Source organism: Anastrepha obliqua, unplaced genomic scaffold (assembly GCF_027943255.1).
Source record: "Anastrepha obliqua isolate idAnaObli1 unplaced genomic scaffold, idAnaObli1_1.0 ptg000012l, whole genome shotgun sequence".
NCBI lineage: Eukaryota > Metazoa > Arthropoda > Insecta > Diptera > Tephritidae > Anastrepha > Anastrepha obliqua.
The window spans coordinates 2135723-2153440 of record NW_026562179.1 but is presented as its reverse complement, the minus strand read 5'-3'; the positions used below and the strand labels follow the sequence as shown (position 1 = coordinate 2153440).

Genomic DNA, 17718 nt, shown 5'->3' with positions numbered 1-17718 from the left:
GAAAGTGCAATCCAGTTGCACTGGTGATGTATTGTTCAGCACTCAAAAAAAAAAAACAAAAAAAAAAAAAAAAAATCCAAAGTCCTGGTATTGATCAGCCTATAAGATCTGCCAGCTGCGTAGAAGTTCCTGGTCTGGCCAATAGACCAGAAGATAATATAGATGACCACAGAAGGGCCGAAAGCTATCTCCATTGAGGAGTATAGGAGAAAAAATAACCTAATAAAGAAACCAGCCGAAATAGTCATCCCAATCGTAAAGAAGCCAAAGCGCAGAGGCGGCTATACCCAGGGCATTAAACGAGAGATTGGATATCTATTACGAGAAGTCAACACTCAGCCACCACCACATTGGAACCAGGCTTGCTTCATTTGGGAACGCATTTCAAAGTTGGAATTCCTGCTGCAACAGCGTAAGCAGATTAAATAAATTACAAATACATACAAAACAAAAAACTGTGCGTGCTTCACGCAGACAGTATAGGCTGACAAGCGTTAACCGCTCACAGAAAAAAAAAAAAATTTTTTTTAAATTTTCATTTAATACAAAAAAAAAATTTTCAAAATGTTTATGCACACATTGTCGTTTTAAAAAAAACAAAAAAAAAAACAAAAATACAAACACAAAATTTATAAATTATTTGATTTACGGTATAAGGTTCCCAATAGCTAATTTTTCAGTAATGGGAAAAACTTTATCAAAAGTTGATAAACCTAATGCCACTGTAGTAGTCATTGATACTGGCTTAAATTTAATGAATATCGAAATTTGTTTAATTATAATGACGGTAATAACCTTATTGATATTAGCATTAAAACTATATGCTATGCATAATAAAAAATTGAAGAAAAGGTATATGAGAAGATCTAATGAGTTAGACAAAATATAATGAACAAATGGCCCGAAATTCATAAAACTTTACTTATAGAAAAAGAAAATTTTAAAAAATCGTTTAAATGCATTAATAAAAATATACAAATAAAGCAGGAAACACTTAAAAAACATTTAGAAAATTTAGTGTTAGCATTAGAATCAATTAGAAATTTAACTCATATAAATTTCGAGCGACTTACAAAGGATCATCAAAAAGAAGCTCTTGACATATTTTGGCAACTACGAGATCAATTAGTAAAAGTATTAGCCAAATACAACATTCAACAAGAAGTATCTCATTCGATTAATGAGAAAATTTCAATAAATATTATTGAAAACCTACCAGCTAATCTAGTAACAAAGCTTGAAACAGTTTCTGAGGAAACAGATTGTCCAATTATTAATTCAGAAATAGAATCAGAAGAAGAAGGCGAAATGACACAAACAGTTGTGGAGTTTCTCAGCACGGCTGCAAAGCTAGTGACTGAATTCGATGGTAAACCGGAAAATTTACGGTCATTTTTAGATTCCTTAAAATTAGTTGAAGTGATCAAGGGTGAGCACGAAACCGTTGCTGTTTCACTCATAAAAACAAAATTAAAAGGGAATGCCAGAAATCTCATAGACACAGAAAAAACAGTTTCTGAAATAATTACAAAACTTAACAGGTCGGTTAAAGGAGAATCGGTAGAGGTATTAGCTGCAAAAAAATGAGTATCAGACAGAACAACAAACCAGCTAATATTTATTGTAATGAGATAGAAGCTCTTACAAAAACCTTAGAAAGTGCCTATATCACAGATGGGTTGTCGGCAGAACTTGCAAGCAGATACTCGACACAAACTGCAGTAAAAGCATTGACCAAAAACTGTAGCATTGAAAAGGTCAAATTAATAATAGAAGAAGAATAACTGTGTTCAGCGGGAGGGGTATTTTGAAGTCACTCAATTGATGAACTTAGTTGTATAGGGTAAATAACTTGTCGTTGGGAAATTATACTTTCTCAAATAATAAATAAGAAAAATAAAATTCCTAATAATGAAATAGAAGACCCAATAGTTGAGATAATATTTCATGTTGTATATGCATCTGGATAATCTGAATATCGTCGAGGTATACCTGCTAGTCCTAAGAAATGTTGGGGAAAGAATGTTAAATTTACTCCAATAAATATAATAATAAATTGACTTTTTAATCATCTAGGATTTATATTTAATCCAGTAAGTAAAGGGTATCAGTGAATAAATCCAGCTATAATTGCGAATACTGCTCCTATAGGTAATACATAATGGAAGTGTGCTACTACATAATAAGTATCATGTAAAATAATATCTACAGATGAATTAGCAAGTATTACTCCAGTTAATCCTCCTACTGTAAATAAGAAAACAAATCCCAGAGCTCATAATATTGCTGGTGAGTAATTTAATTGAGTTCCATGTAGTGTAGCTAATCAACTGAAAATTTTAATTCCTGTTGGTACCGCAATAATTATAGTAGCTGATGTAAAATATGCTCGTGTGTCTACGTCTATTCCAACAGTAAACATGTGATGAACTCACACAATAAATCCTAATAGTCCAATTGCTAGTATTGCATAAATCATCCCTAAAGAACCAAATGTTTCCTTTTTACCTGATTCTTGACTAATAATATGAGAAATTATTCCAAATCCAGGTAAAATTAGAATATAAACTTCTGGGTGACCAAAAAATCAAAATAAATGTTGATATAAAATTGGATCTCCTCCTCCGGCAGGGTCAAAAAAAGATGTATTTAAATTTCGGTGAGTTAATAATATAGTAATTGCACCAGCTAGTACTGGTAAAGATAAAAGTAATAATAGTGCTGTTAATACTACAGCTCATACAAATAAAGGTATTCGATCAAATGTTATACCAGTAGATCGTATATTAATTACTGTTGTAATAAAATTTACTGCTCCTAGGATTGATGAAATTCCAGCTAAATGTAATGAAAAAATAGCTAAATCTACTGAAGCTCCTCCATGAGCGATTAGAGATGATAATGGAGGATAAACAGTTCATCCTGTACCAGCTCCCTTTTCTACTATACTACTTACTAGTAATAGTGTAAGAGAAGGAGGTAATAATCAAAATCTTATATTATTTATTCGTGGAAATGCTATATCAGGTGCTCCTAATATTAAAGGTACTAATCAATTTCCAAATCCTCCAATTATAATAGGTATTGCTATAAAAAAAATTATTACAAATGCGTGAGCTGTTACAATTACATTGTAAATTTGATCATCTCCAATTAAGGCTCCTGGATGTCCTAATTCAGTTCGAATTAGAATTTTAAGAGATGTTCCTACTATACCAGCTCATGCTCCAAAAATAATATAAAATATAATGTTCCAATATCTTTATGATTTGTTGAGAATAATCATTGTCGCGATTAAGACAATTAAAATATTTTTTATTATTAAATAAGTATTAAATGATTAAATGGCTGAAGATTAGGCGATAGATTGTAAATCTATTTATAAGAATAAATTCTTTTTAATCAAAAATTTAGTTATAAGAATAAATTCTTATAAATTACAAAATTCATTTATAAGTAAATTTTATAGATCAAGAAGAATTTATTTATAAGAATAACTTTTTTATCAAAAAGAATTTATTGTTATAAATTAATAATTAAGAATTTACTAAATAAATAGATTAAACTGAATTTAAAATTTAGAGCTTTATAGTCAATAATGACATTAGACTGCAATTCTAAAGGAGTATAAATATAGTATTACTAAGGCTTAAAAGATTTAACTTATATTTATAGCTTTGAAGGTTATTAGTTTATTTAACTTAAAGCCTTTATTTTATAATAAGTTAAAAATGTTTTTATAAAATACTAAATTTTTGATTTAGCTTAGGATACTATAAAGTTACATAGATAATAGATACTAAAATTAATCTAAATGTGGAAATAAAAGATAAAATTATTATGCATTTAAATGAAATTTTGTTAACTTGTATATAGTTTGTTCAATTATTTTCACTATAGTTTAGTATAAAAGCAGCGAAACACAAACGTAAATAAAAAAATAATGTGATTAAAGTTATTACGGTTATAATTGTTATAAGAGTATATTGATTATTTAAAATTAATAATTGAATAACTAATCACTTTGGTAGAAATCCAATAAATGGTGGAAGTCCACCTAGGGATAATAAATTTAGGAATAACATAAATTTTAAAATTTTTGAGTTAAAAAATGAATTAAATAATTGATTAATATGATACATTTTAAAATTATTAAAGATAAATGTTAAACTAAAGGATAAAAATGTATAAAAACAAAAATAGGTTATTCATATTGATTCACTAACTTGTATTGCAGTTAATATTCATCCTAGATGATTAATTGATGAAAATGCTATTAACTTTCGTAGAGATGTTTGATTTAATCCTCCTATTGATCCAATAACTGTTGATAGAATAATAATTGAAAAAATAAAAATATTTTGTTGAATTGTAATATACGAAATTAATATAATTGGGGCAATTTTTTGTCATGTTATTAATACTAAAGCGTTTATTCATGATAATCCCTCTATAACGTTAGGGAATCAAAAATGGAAAGGGGCTGCTCCACTTTTTAATAAAAGAGAAGAATAAATAATTATATCATTATATATTGAATTTGACTGTAATATAGGGAAATTATTAAGGTATATTATAATAATAGCAAATAATAAAACAGCAGATGCTATTGCTTGAGTTAAAAAATACTTAAGAGAGGCTTCTGTTGATATTAAGTTGTTATCTCTTATTAGGGGGATAAAAGATAATAAATTAATTTCTAGACCTATTCAAGCTCTTAATCAAGAATTAGATGATACTGTAATTAATGTTCCTACTATTAAAATAAAAAAAATATGATTTTGGCAGAATTATTGAAAATTAAAAAGAAAAGGATTAAAACCTTTATAAATGGGGTATGAACCCAGTAGCTTAATTAGCTTATCTTTTTACTAAACAAATAGATTAAACTATTTGTGATTTATTTTATTATTAGTTTTCATTAATAATTATTTTATATTTTGGTGTATGATGCACACAAGTTTTTGATACTTTTAGAAATAGTTTAATTCTATTAAATATAATGAATGTAAATTTATTACATAATTTACCCTATCAAGGTAACTCTTTTTGTCAGGCAATTCATTAAAGGAAAATAACTTATTTGAAATGAAATAGGCTGTTTTCATTGAATTTTTTTTTTTTTAATAGTTGATTTATTAGAAAGGGGATAAATTTAATTAAACTTATTTATTTAATTATAATAATTAAATAAAGTAAATTAATTATTATAGTATTTTATTTATCTAGATAATTAAAAATTCCAATATAGACATCTCCGAGAGGTAAAAGTACAACTCATAGATAAATATATAGATGAATATAAAAAATTTAATTTTTATTATTAATTTATACAAATGTCTAACGTTAGATCAAAGTATGTGCCTATAAATGTAATATACAATTCTGCATCTTCTAATTTAAAGGGGTTTTTAACAAAATTAATAGGCATCTATTAATTAATTAAATATTTATATGCATATAGATATTTATTGATCTAACTTAGTATACGTTTTATTATTATAAAATATATTATTTAGAAAAAAAAAATTTTTTAAATTAAAAATAAGAGGATTATTTATCAATAAATATTAAAATTTAATAAATACAAAAATTAAAAAAAAAAAATTTAGTTTAATCTATTTATTTAGTAAATTCTTAATTATTAATTTAATTTTATTTTGTTATTTAAACTAAATTTTTTATGCTAAATAATTTAAATTAAATATAATTATTTTATACTTATTAGTTCTATTAATTTATTTATATTATTTAAGTTTTATTAATTTATTAAATTTAATGAAAATATTTGAAATGAAATAGGCTGTTTTCATTGAATTTTTTTTAATGGAAAATGGTAAATTTGATTAGGGGTCTTTTTACTTTTAAGGAGGAAATACTAAAATGTTTTATTAAATTTTAAATTTAATTATAAATATTTTATATACAAATAATTGTTATTAAGAATTTACTAAATAAATAGATTAAACTAAATTTTTTAATTAATTTTAGTTATTATTAAGTTAATTAATTAATAATTTGTATTTATTGTATTGATCTTATATAGGCAGTTAAATTCAATGAAAACATTTGAAATGAAATAGACTGTTTTCATTGAATTTTTTTTAATGAGAAACGGTAAATTTGATTAGGGGTCTTTTTACTTTTAAGGCGGAAATACTAATCAAGTTTTATTTTATAAAAAAACTAATTTTATTTTTTTTTTACTTTATTTTGTTAATAATTAAGAATTTACTAAATAAATATTAGAATTAAATTTATTTAATATTTATTTAAAATAAATAACTAATTTGTGTTACTAAATAAATAGATTAAACTAAATTTTTTAAAATATTTTTTGATTTATTTAACTACTAAAGTTTTATTTTGGCTTATGTTTTTGTTATTGATTTATTTTATATGTAAATTTTTGTGTGAAATTTTATTTATTTTAATAATAATTAATTTTTTTTTATTCTCAGTAATTAATTTTATAAATCAAAGAAATTTGGAATTAGTAATTTTATATAGTATTGGCTAAATTTGTGCCAGCAGCCGCGGTTATACAAATAATACAAATAAAATATTTTTGGTAAAAGTTAAATTTTATATAAATAAAATATGTATAATTTTATCAGGTGAAATTTTAAAATTATTTATTTTTATTAAATTTTAATTGAAGCTTGTAAATTTTATAAATAAACTAGGATTAGATACCCTATTATTTAAAATGTAATTAATAAATACTAAGGTAGTAATAGTTATGTTCTTGAAACTTAAAAAATTTGGCGGTATTTTAGTCTATTCAGAGGAACCTGTCCTGTAATTGATAATCCACGATGTACCTCACTTAAATTTTTTTTTTTTTTATTAATACTTTTATTTGCAATCTATTCTAAGAACAATAAGCAAATTATATAACATTGTGGTTATTTGACATGTAATATTGATCTCCAGTGAAAACAATAATAATATACTTATATGTAATACATATATTTATACCAAGTTAAGGCTATACATGTGATAACGTTATATGAATATGTTGTAAACTTATTAATAATAGTGATTAGGTACGAAATGGGAGATCTAAAACATGTTGTCTTTTCAGTCTTATTATTTCATTGGTTTCATCTAAGAGAGTTATTGCAAGCGGGTTTTCATGATAGCTTATCCTTTGCAAATATGCTGTACTGAATCTTTTAATCTCAGTTTTTATGAAACGAATATGTAAGTCTGAATGAATGGCTTTATTGGTAATGAACCAGGGTGCACTCGTTATCAATCGAAGGGTTTTCGACTGATATCTTTGTAAGATTTCTATATTAGAATTAGAGGTTGTTCCCCAAACTTGTACGCCATATGTCCATACTGGCTTCAATAGGGCTTTGTATAATAATAATTTGGTTTCAAGGTAAAGTGGTGACTTAGGTCCAAGCAACCAATAGAGTTTTCTTGTTTTAATTTTTAATTGGTTAGCTTTAGCTTGTATATGACACTTCCATGTTAATCGCTTGTCTAGGTGTAAGCCTAAATATTTTACACTGTTACATTTAGGAATAATGTTTCCATTGATCTGCAAGTCAGGACAGTCAATTCGCCGTAGTGTAAATAAAACATGTACAGATTTGTTGGTATTAACTTTAATCTTCCAGCAGTCTAACCAGACCTGCAAGTAATTCAATGCAATTTGTACTAGTGAGGTAGATTCGGTTGGAGAATAACTTGAAGCAAGAAAAGCCGTATCATCAGCATATGTTGCAATAAGTATATTTTCAGTTACTGGCATATCTGATGTGAAAATAGTATAAAGAACTGGACCGAGTACGCTTCCTTGAGGTACCCCAGCTTTGATGTATGCAATGCTAGATGTTTCATCTTTCACTTTCACGTAAAATGATCTTTCAGTCAGATACGATTTTAGGATTAAATATATCTGTGCGGGGAAAATTTTTTTCAATTTGTATAAAAGACCATGATGCCAAACTTTGTCAAATGCTTGTTGGATATCCAAAAAGACAGCTGAACAATACTCTTTTCTCTCAAAAGAATCAACAATGAAGTTAACCAGTCGGTGGCATTGTTCGGGAGTTCCATGGTGTCGGCGAAAACCAAATTGATATTCAGGTATTATATTATGTTGTTTTAAAGTTGGCGATATTCTCCGTAAAAATATTCTCTCAAATATTTTAGAGAAAAGTGTCAGTAAACTTATTGGTCTGTAAGACGTTACTTCGTTTTCAGGCTTATTAGGCTTGTTTTAAATAAATTATTAGAAATGAAATGTTATTCGTTTATAAAGGTATCTAGTTTTTTTAGAAATAAATTTAATTTACAAATTTTTAATTTTTAATTTATTTTTTTAATTTAAAAATTTATTAATTTGAATATTTTAAGGGATAAGCTTTAAAATAAAATATTAAAAATTATTGAATAATTTATTTAAAATGTATACATAGAATTAGTAATCATTTATAAGTTTGTTATAAATTATTTTATAATTTATATTATTTAATTTTGTTTTCATTGAATTTATAAAATTTTTTTATTAATTTTAAATAAAAAGTAATAATGATCAAATTAGTATATTTAAGAATTGTTAAAATATTTTATATTGAAAAGTTTATATAAAGAACTCGGCAAATTTTATTTATACTCGCCTGTTTAACAAAAACATGTCTTTTTGAATTATATTTAAAGTCTGACCTGCCCACTGAATAATTTTAAATGGCCGCAGTATTCTGACTGTGCAAAGGTAGCATAATCATTAGTCTTTTAATTGAAGGCTGGTATGAACGGTTGGACGAAGTATAAGCTGTTTCATATAGTTAAAAAGCTAAAATTTTATTAAAAGACGAGAAGACCCTATAAATCTTTATATTTAATATTAACTAAATTTTTTTGATTTATTTTATTTTTTTAATATTAATTATTTTGTTAGGGTGATATTAAAATTTAATGAACTTTTAATTTTTTAAAATCATTAATTTATGAATTATTGATCCATTAATAGTGATTATAAGATTAAGTTACTTTAGGGATAACAGCGTAATTTTTTTTGAGAGTTCATATCGACAAAAAAGTTTGCGACCTCGATGTTGGATTAAGGTATAATTTTGGGTGTAGCCGTTCAAAAATTAAGTCTGTTCGACTTTTAAATCCTTACATGATTTGAGTTCAGACCGGCGTAAGCCAGGTTGGTTTCTATCTTTAATAAATTGTAATATTTTAGTACGAAAGGACCAAATATTAAAATAATTATATTTTGAATAATAGAATATTATTAATATAAATAAACTATTTTGGCAGATTAGTGCAATAAATTTAGAATTTATTTATGTAGTTTATATTACAAATAGTACTTGATTTTTATGGAAATAATTTTATCTTTTGTTGGTAGATTAATTTTGGTAATTTGTGTTTTAGTAAGAGTAGCTTTTTTAACTCTTTTGGAACGTAAAGTATTAGGGTATATTCAGATTCGTAAGGGTCCTAATAAGGTTGGTTTAATAGGAACTCCTCAACCTTTTTGTGATGCAATTAAGTTATTTACTAAGGAACAAACTTATCCCCTTTTATCAAATTATATTTCTTATTATTTTTCTCCTATTTTTTCTTTATTTATTTCTTTAATTGTTTGATTATGTATTCCTTTATTTGTAAAATTGTTTTCTTTTAATTTAGGTATTTTATTTTTTTTGTGTTGTACTAGATTAGGGGTTTATGCTGTTATAGTAGCTGGTTGATCATCTAATTCTAATTATGCTTTATTAGGGGGACTGCGAGCTGTTGCTCAAACTATTTCTTATGAAGTTAGAATGGCTTTAGTTTTATTATATTTTGTTTTTTTAATTGGAAGTTATATTATAATATTTTAGATTTTTTTTATTATCAAAGTTATATTTGATTTGTCGTTATTATATTTCCAGTTAGACTTGTTTGATTTTGTATTTGTTTAGCTGAAACTAATCGAACACCTTTTGATTTTGCTGAAGGTGAATCTGAATTAGTTTCAGGATTTAATATTGAATATAGAAGTGGTGGATTTGCTTTGATTTTAAGTATATTATTTTGTGCGATTTTTTTTGGTTGCGATTTGTTTAACTTAGTATTTTATTTGAAATTGGTTTTTATTTCATTTGTTTATATTTGAGTTCGTGTAACTTTACCTCGGTTTCGTTATGATAAATTAATATATTTAGCTTGAAAGTGTTTTTTACCTTTTTCTTTAAATTATTTATTATTTTTTATTGGAGTTAAATTATTTTTAATATATTATATATTGTTAATTGATTTTAGTAAAGTTAATAGGAAATTTTTGTTCCTATATTATGTTTTCAAAACATATGCTTGTTCAAGCTCATTAACTAATTAATTAAATTATCTCATCATTTATTAATTAGTGGATTAATAATGTAATATAAGAAGTAAACTACTGTTAAAATTTGTCCAACTAGTACATAAGGATCTTCTACAGGTCGTGCTCCGATTCATGTTAATAGAATTACAGTAACTACTATAATTCAAAATAGAATTTTATTTACAGGAGAAAATTGGATTCCTCGGAAGTTTCTTAAATGATAGAATGGTAAAATTGCTAGGATTGCAATTGATAAAACTAATGCAATAACTCCTCCTAATTTATTAGGAATAGAACGCAAAATTGCATATGCAAATAGAAAATATCATTCAGGTTGAATGTGTACTGGTGTTACTAGAGGATTAACAGGGATGAAATTATCAGGATCTCCTAATAGGTAAGGGTTAATTAAAGTTAATAATAGAAGTGCTATAATTATAATAATAAATCCTACAATGTCCTTGTATGTAAAATATGGGTGGAATGGAATTTTATCAATATTAGAATTTAATCCAATTGGATTATTAGATCCTGTTTGATGTAAAAATAATAAATGAATTAATGTTATTGCTAATGCAATAAATGGTAAAATAAAATGAAATGTAAAGAATCGTGTAAGAGTGGCATTATCTACTGCAAATCCTCCTCAAACTCATTGAACTAAATCAATTCCTAAGTAAGGAATTGCAGATAATAGATTTGTAATAATATTTTGTAGAATGATATTTGTCCTCATGGTAAAACGTAACCTATGAATGCTGTTGCTATAACTAAAAATAGAATTAGAACTCCTACTAGTCATGTAGGTGTAAATAAATATGAGCCGTAATAAATTCCTCGACCAATATGTAGATAAATACAAATGAAGAAAAATGATGCACCATTAGCATGTAAAGTTCGTAATAATCAACCATAATTTACATCTCGACAAATATGATTAACACTATTAAAAGCTAAATTAATATCTGCTGTATAATGTATAGCTAAGAAAAGTCCTGTTTGAATTTGAATAATTAAACATAATCCTAATAGTGACCCGAAGTTTCATCAGGCTGAAATATTAATTGGAGCTGGAAGATCTACTAGAGCATTATTTGCAATTTTGAATAATGGGTGTTGGGTTCGTAAAGGTTTGTTCATTAGTTTAATTTATTAATCGAAGGGGTCCGTAGAATAATTTAGTAATTTTTACTATTGCAATTAATGTAATTAATAAGTAATTTATTAATAAAATAGTAATTAAATTTGTTGGATAATTATATAATTTATGAAGATTTAGAGAATTTTCTTCTGTAAATATATTTAAATTAATTATAGTTTGTATTTCGTTATTTTGAATGAAGGATGAAATGTATGATTTATCTATAAATCATCTGGTACCTATTAATAAAATGAAAATTAATATAAATGAAAAGGCTGTTTTCATTGAAAGCGAGAATATTTCATTTGATGCTAGGGATGTAACGTAGATGAATAATACTAATACTCCTCCTAGAAAAATTAAAAATAATACATACGAGAATCAGAATCTTTTAGCTATTAATCCAGTTAGAAGACAAATTTGTAATGTTTGAATTAATAATATTAATCCTATTGCTAATGGATGATTTATTTGAATAAAAATAAGACTAGAAATCAATGTTGTTGAGTATAAAGTTAATTGTATAATATCAGGAGGTAGTTTATTTAACATATTAATTTTGGGGATTAATGATAAAGTTATTTCTTTTCTCTTGAAGTTTTAAAAGATTAATTCTTATTTTTGATTTACAAGACCAATGTTTTTGTTAAACTATTAAAACTAATGTTAATATTATTATATTGGGGATTACCTTGTTTTTTAATTTTAATAGGAGTATTTGTTTTCGTTTTTAATCGTAAATATTTATTGTCTATGCTTTTAAGATTAGAATATATTGTTTTAAGTTTATTTTTTTTATTATTTATTTATTTAAATTTAATAGATTTTAGAAAATATTTTAGTATAATATTTTTAACTTTTAGTGTTTGTGAAGGGGCTTTGGGTCTTTCAATTTTAGTATCTATAATTCGAACTCATGGAAATGATTATTTTCAATCATTTAATGTATTACAATGTTAAAGTTAATTTTTATAATAATTTTTATTATACCTTTTTGTTTTATTATAAATTCATTTTGAACGGTTCAAAATTTACTATTTTTGGTAAGTTTTATTTTTATTTTAATGAATTATTGTACAAATTATTTTGTAAATATTTCTTATTTTTTGGGATTTGATATTATTTCATATGGATTAATTTTATTAACTTTTTGAATTTGTACACTTATAATTACTTCTAGTGAATCTATTAATAAATATAGTAATTATGAAAACTTTTTTTTAATTAATTAAATTAAAGAATTAGATTAATTGGGGGTGTTTTAATTAGTTTAGTTTGTTTACGTCAAACTGATTTAAAGGCTTTAATTGCTTATTCTTCTGTTGCTCATATAGGAATTGTTTTAGGAGGTCTTATAACTTTAAGATATTTAGGATTTTGTGGTCCTTATACATTAATAATTGCCCATGGACTTTGTTCTTCAGGACTTTTTTGTCTAGTTAATATTACATATGAACGGTTAGGTAGTCGAAGTTTATTAATTAATAAGGGTTTATTAAATTTTATACCTTCTATAACATTATGATGATTTTTGTTAAGAGCTTGTAATATAGCTGCACCTCCTTCTTTCAATTTATTAGGTGAAATTTGTTTATTAAATAGAATTGTTAGTTGATCTTGATTAACAATAATTTCTTTATCTTTATTATCTTTTTTTAGAGCTGCTTATACTTTATATTTATATGCTTATAGTCAGCATGGTAAGTTATTTTCTGGAGTTTATTCGTTTAGAGGTGGTAAAATTCGGGAATATTATTTATTATTTTTACATTGATTTCCTTTAAATTTATTAATTTTGAAGAGTGATATTTGTATAATTTGACTTTAACTTTATTTAAATAGTTTATTTAAAATTTTGCTTTGTGGTGTCAATGATATGATTTTTGATCATTTTGAATCGTGAGAAAGTATTTATCTATTTGTTGAATTAGATTATTAGATTATTTAGAGCTAATTTTTTTTTGTTTAGATTGTTAATGTTAATTAAGGATTTTTGTGTATTTATTGAATGAGAAGTAGTTAGATTTAATTCTTGTAGAATTGTTATAACTTTTTTATTTGATTGAATGAGTTTATTATTTATATCTTTTGTTTTATTAATTTCTTCTTTAGTTATTTATTATAGAAAGGAATATATAGGGGGAGATGTAAATATTAATCGTTTTATTATATTAGTTCTTATATTTGTTTTGTCTATAATGTTATTAATTATTAGTCCTAATTTAATTAGAATTTTATTAGGATGAGATGGATTGGGATTAGTTTCTTATTGTTTAGTAATTTATTTTCAAAATGTAAAATCTTATAATGCTGGTATATTAACTGCTTTGTCTAATCGAATTGGTGATGTTGCCTTTTTATTAGCTATTGCTTGAATGCTAAATTATGGAAGTTGAAACTATATTTTTTATTTGGAAACAATAAAAAATAGAATCGAGATAGAAATTATTGGTGGATTAAATATATTCGCTGCTATAACTAAAAGAGCACAAATTCCTTTTTCATCTTGATTACCTGCTGCAATAGCAGCTCCTACTCCTGTTTCTGCATTAGTTCATTCTTCTACTCTTGTTACTGCTGGAGTTTATTTATTAATTCGGTTTAATATTTTATTATGTAATTCTTGAATAGGTCAAGTTTTACTTTTATTATCTGGGTTGACTATATTTATAGCTGGATTAGGAGCTAATTTTGAATTTGATTTAAAAAAAATTATTGCTTTATCTACTTTGAGTCAGTTGGGTTTAATAATAAGAATTTTATCAATAGGATTTTATAAACTGGCTTTTTTTCATTTATTGAGTCATGCTTTATTTAAAGCGTTATTATTTATATGTGCTGGAGCTATTATTCATAATATAAATAATTCGCAAGATATTCGGTTGATAGGTGGATTAGGAATTTATATACCTTTAACTTCTGGTTGTTTTAATGTTGCTAATTTAGCTTTATGTGGTATACCTTTTTTAGCTGGATTTTATTCTAAGGATTTGATTTTAGAAATTGTGTCCTTGAGATATATTAATATATTTTCTTTTTTTCTTTATTTTTTTTTCTACTGGATTAACTGTATGTTATTCTTTTCGGTTGGTTTATTATTCTATGACTGGTGAATTAAATTGTGGTTCTTTGAATATACTAAGAGATGAAGGATGGGTTATGTTGCGTGGTATGAGAGGGTTATTAATTATAAGTATTATTGGTGGTAGTATACTTAGATGATTGATTTTTCCTACACCTTATATAATTTGTTTACCAATTTATTTGAAATTATTAACTTTATTTGTTTGTATTAGTGGGGGATTATTGGTTATTTAATTTCAAATGTATCTTTATTTTATTTTAATAAATCTTTAAATAATTATTTAGTAAGTTATTTTTCTGGTTCGATATGATTTATACCTTACATTTCTACTTATGGTGTAATTAATTTTCCTTTAGTTTTAGGAAGAATTGTTTATAAATCTTTTGATCAAGGATGATCTGAACTTATAGGAGGACAGAATTTGTATAATAAGTTGGTAGAATATTCTCAATTAGTTTATTTTTTCCATAATAATAATTTAAAAATTTATCTTTTATTATTTGTTTTATGAATTACTTTCCTTTTTAGATTTTTTTTCTTATTTTATTCAAGTAGCTCAAATTGTAGAGTATAACACTGAAGATGTTAGGGTAATTGTTTAATTCTTGAATGTAGTGAATAAGTTTTAGTAAATTATACATATATATAAAGGAAAATAACTTATTTGAAATGAAATAGGCTGTTTTCATTGAATTTTTATTTATTTGATAAGTAATAGGTTATTATAAATAATTTTATTATAGTTTTATTTATAAATTAATGTAAGTAATAAAATTTAGTAATTTATAAAAAAAATATTTTTAATTTTACAATGAAAATGTAATGTTTTTGTGTTAAACTATATAAATAGAAGTATAAATGGAATTTAACCATTAAAAGATAAAAGTTAGCAGCTTTTTCTTGAACATCTTACTTCCTTAATTGGAAATTAAATTTCAGTTCTATCATTAACAGTGATATGCCTCTTTTTGGCTTCAATTAAAATTAATAATTAAGAATTTACTAAATAAATAGATTCAACTAAATGCTGAATTTTAGAATAAGGGTAGTAAATTACCTAAAATTAGGTCGAAACTAATTGCAATAAATCGCTACATATTCGTTTTTATTTATTAAATTAATAATTAAGAATTTACTAAATAAATAGATTAAATAAGATAGATTGAAAATTCGATACTTTTTGAATGCAAATCAAATGTTATAATTAACTACAATCCTATTTTATTTGTATTATTTATAATGTTAGTTAGATCAATTTAATATACCTTGGTTTCATTCGTGATATAGACCAATAATTAAGATTATAATAAAAATAATTGATGTAGTTGTTCATATTATAATGTTGGATAAATTAATAATTAAAATTATTGGTAAAATTAATGCAATTTCTACGTCAAAAATTAAAAAAATAATTGTAATTAGGAAGAATCGTATAGAGAATGGAAGACGTGATGATGATTTTGGATCAAATCCACATTCAAATGGGGAGCATTTTTCTCGATCTGCTATACTTTTTTTTGATAAAATAGAAGCTAAAATTATTACAATACTTGTAATTGTTATTAGGGTTAGAGCTATAATAATAATTGAGAAAATTATCTATACTACTAATTTATGATTGGAAGTCAAATATACTTTATGTATTATATAGATATTGTAAATATTAATTATATTATTTTATTATCCTCCTCATCAATAAATTGAAATATACAGAAATAATCAAACAATATCAACGAAATGTCAGTATCAAGCGGCTGCTTCAAAACCAAAATGATGTGTTTTTGAAAAATGATTATTTAAATGTCGGATTAAACAGATTAATAAGAAAGTTGTTCCAATTAATACATGGATTCCATGAAATCCTGTAGCTATAAAAAATGTAGATCCGTAAACTGAATTAGCAATTGTGAATGGTGCTTCAATGTATTCATATGCTTGTAAAATAGTAAAATATACTCCTAATAATACTGTGAAGAATAATCCTTGTGTAGCTTGAGAATGATTACCTTCTATTAAACTATGATGGGCTCATGTTACAGTTACTCCTGAGGCTAATAAGATAGCTGTATTTAACAAAGGAATTTGAAATGGGTTGAAAGGTTTAATTCCGGCTGGTGGTCATGAAGCTCCTAATTCAATTGTTGGAGATAATCTTCTGTGAAAAAAAGCTCAAAAAAATTATACAAAACATAAAACTTCTGATAAAATAAATAAAATGATTCCTCATCGTAGACCTAATGTTACAGGTAGGGTGTGTAATCCTTGGAAAGTTCCTTCACGAGAAACATCTCGTCATCATTGATAGACAGTTAAAATAGTAATAATATTACCTAATAAGAATAGTGAAATATCATATTGATGGAATCATTTAACTAAACCTGAAACCGATGTTATTGCTCCAATAGCTCCTGTTAAAGGTCATGGACTATAATCTACTAAATGAAATGGATGATTAGCGTGTGTTGACATTATTTAAAATTAATTTACTTCTCTAGAGTATAAAGTTCTTAATACTGCGAATACATAGGATTGAATAATTGCTACAGTTGATTCAAGTACTAATAAAGTAATTTGAGCAATAATTAATAGCGAAATAATAGCATATGAAAGTGATGGACCTGTATTTCCTAGAAGAGTTAATAGTAAGTGGCCTGCAATTATATTAGCTGCTAATCGTACTGCTAGAGTTCCTGGTCGAATTAAATTTCTAATTGTTTCAATGCATACTATGAATGGTATTAAAATTGCTGGTGTTCCTTGAGGAACTAACTGTGCAAATATATGTTGTGTATGATTAATTGAACCATAAATTATGAAACATAATCATAAAGGTAAAGCTAATGTTAAAGTTAATGTTAAATGACTTGCACTTGTGAAAATATAAGGGAATAATCCTATGAAATTATTAAGGGGGGAAGCTGGTCTAGAGCGCAAAAAATGGGCATATTTTATGAATTTATTTTGACTCAACAAAGGAATCAATCGAAAATCTGTGAAATAGGTTTAATAATATAGCTTTCATGGTACAAATACAAAATTTTTCGTCTGAATTAATTTCAAAATGGCCGCTGTCCAGCAGTTCTCCTAAGGCGCCTTTTTTTCTAGTGGGTCCATTGCCGAAGACGTAAACTCCTTAATTTTTGTCCTGGATCAAAA

The 17718-nt window shown here is 25.0% G+C and overlaps 5 pseudogenes; 1 reads left to right on the top strand and 4 right to left on the bottom strand.

Annotated features, from left to right (window-relative positions):
- Positions 1–1663: 1663 nt before the first annotated feature.
- Positions 1664–3291, bottom strand: LOC129251284 (cytochrome c oxidase subunit 1-like; annotated as a pseudogene).
- A 482-nt stretch (positions 3292–3773) lies between these two features.
- On the bottom strand, positions 3774–7765 carry LOC129251283 (NADH-ubiquinone oxidoreductase chain 2-like; annotated as a pseudogene).
- Positions 7766–10344: 2579 nt separating this feature from the next.
- LOC129251253 (cytochrome b-like) lies at positions 10345–11476 on the bottom strand (annotated as a pseudogene).
- A 4-nt stretch (positions 11477–11480) lies between these two features.
- On the bottom strand, positions 11481–12029 carry LOC129251280 (NADH-ubiquinone oxidoreductase chain 6-like; annotated as a pseudogene).
- Positions 12030–13444: 1415 nt separating this feature from the next.
- Positions 13445–17018, top strand: LOC129251279 (NADH-ubiquinone oxidoreductase chain 5-like; annotated as a pseudogene).
- Positions 17019–17718: the final 700 nt, after the last annotated feature.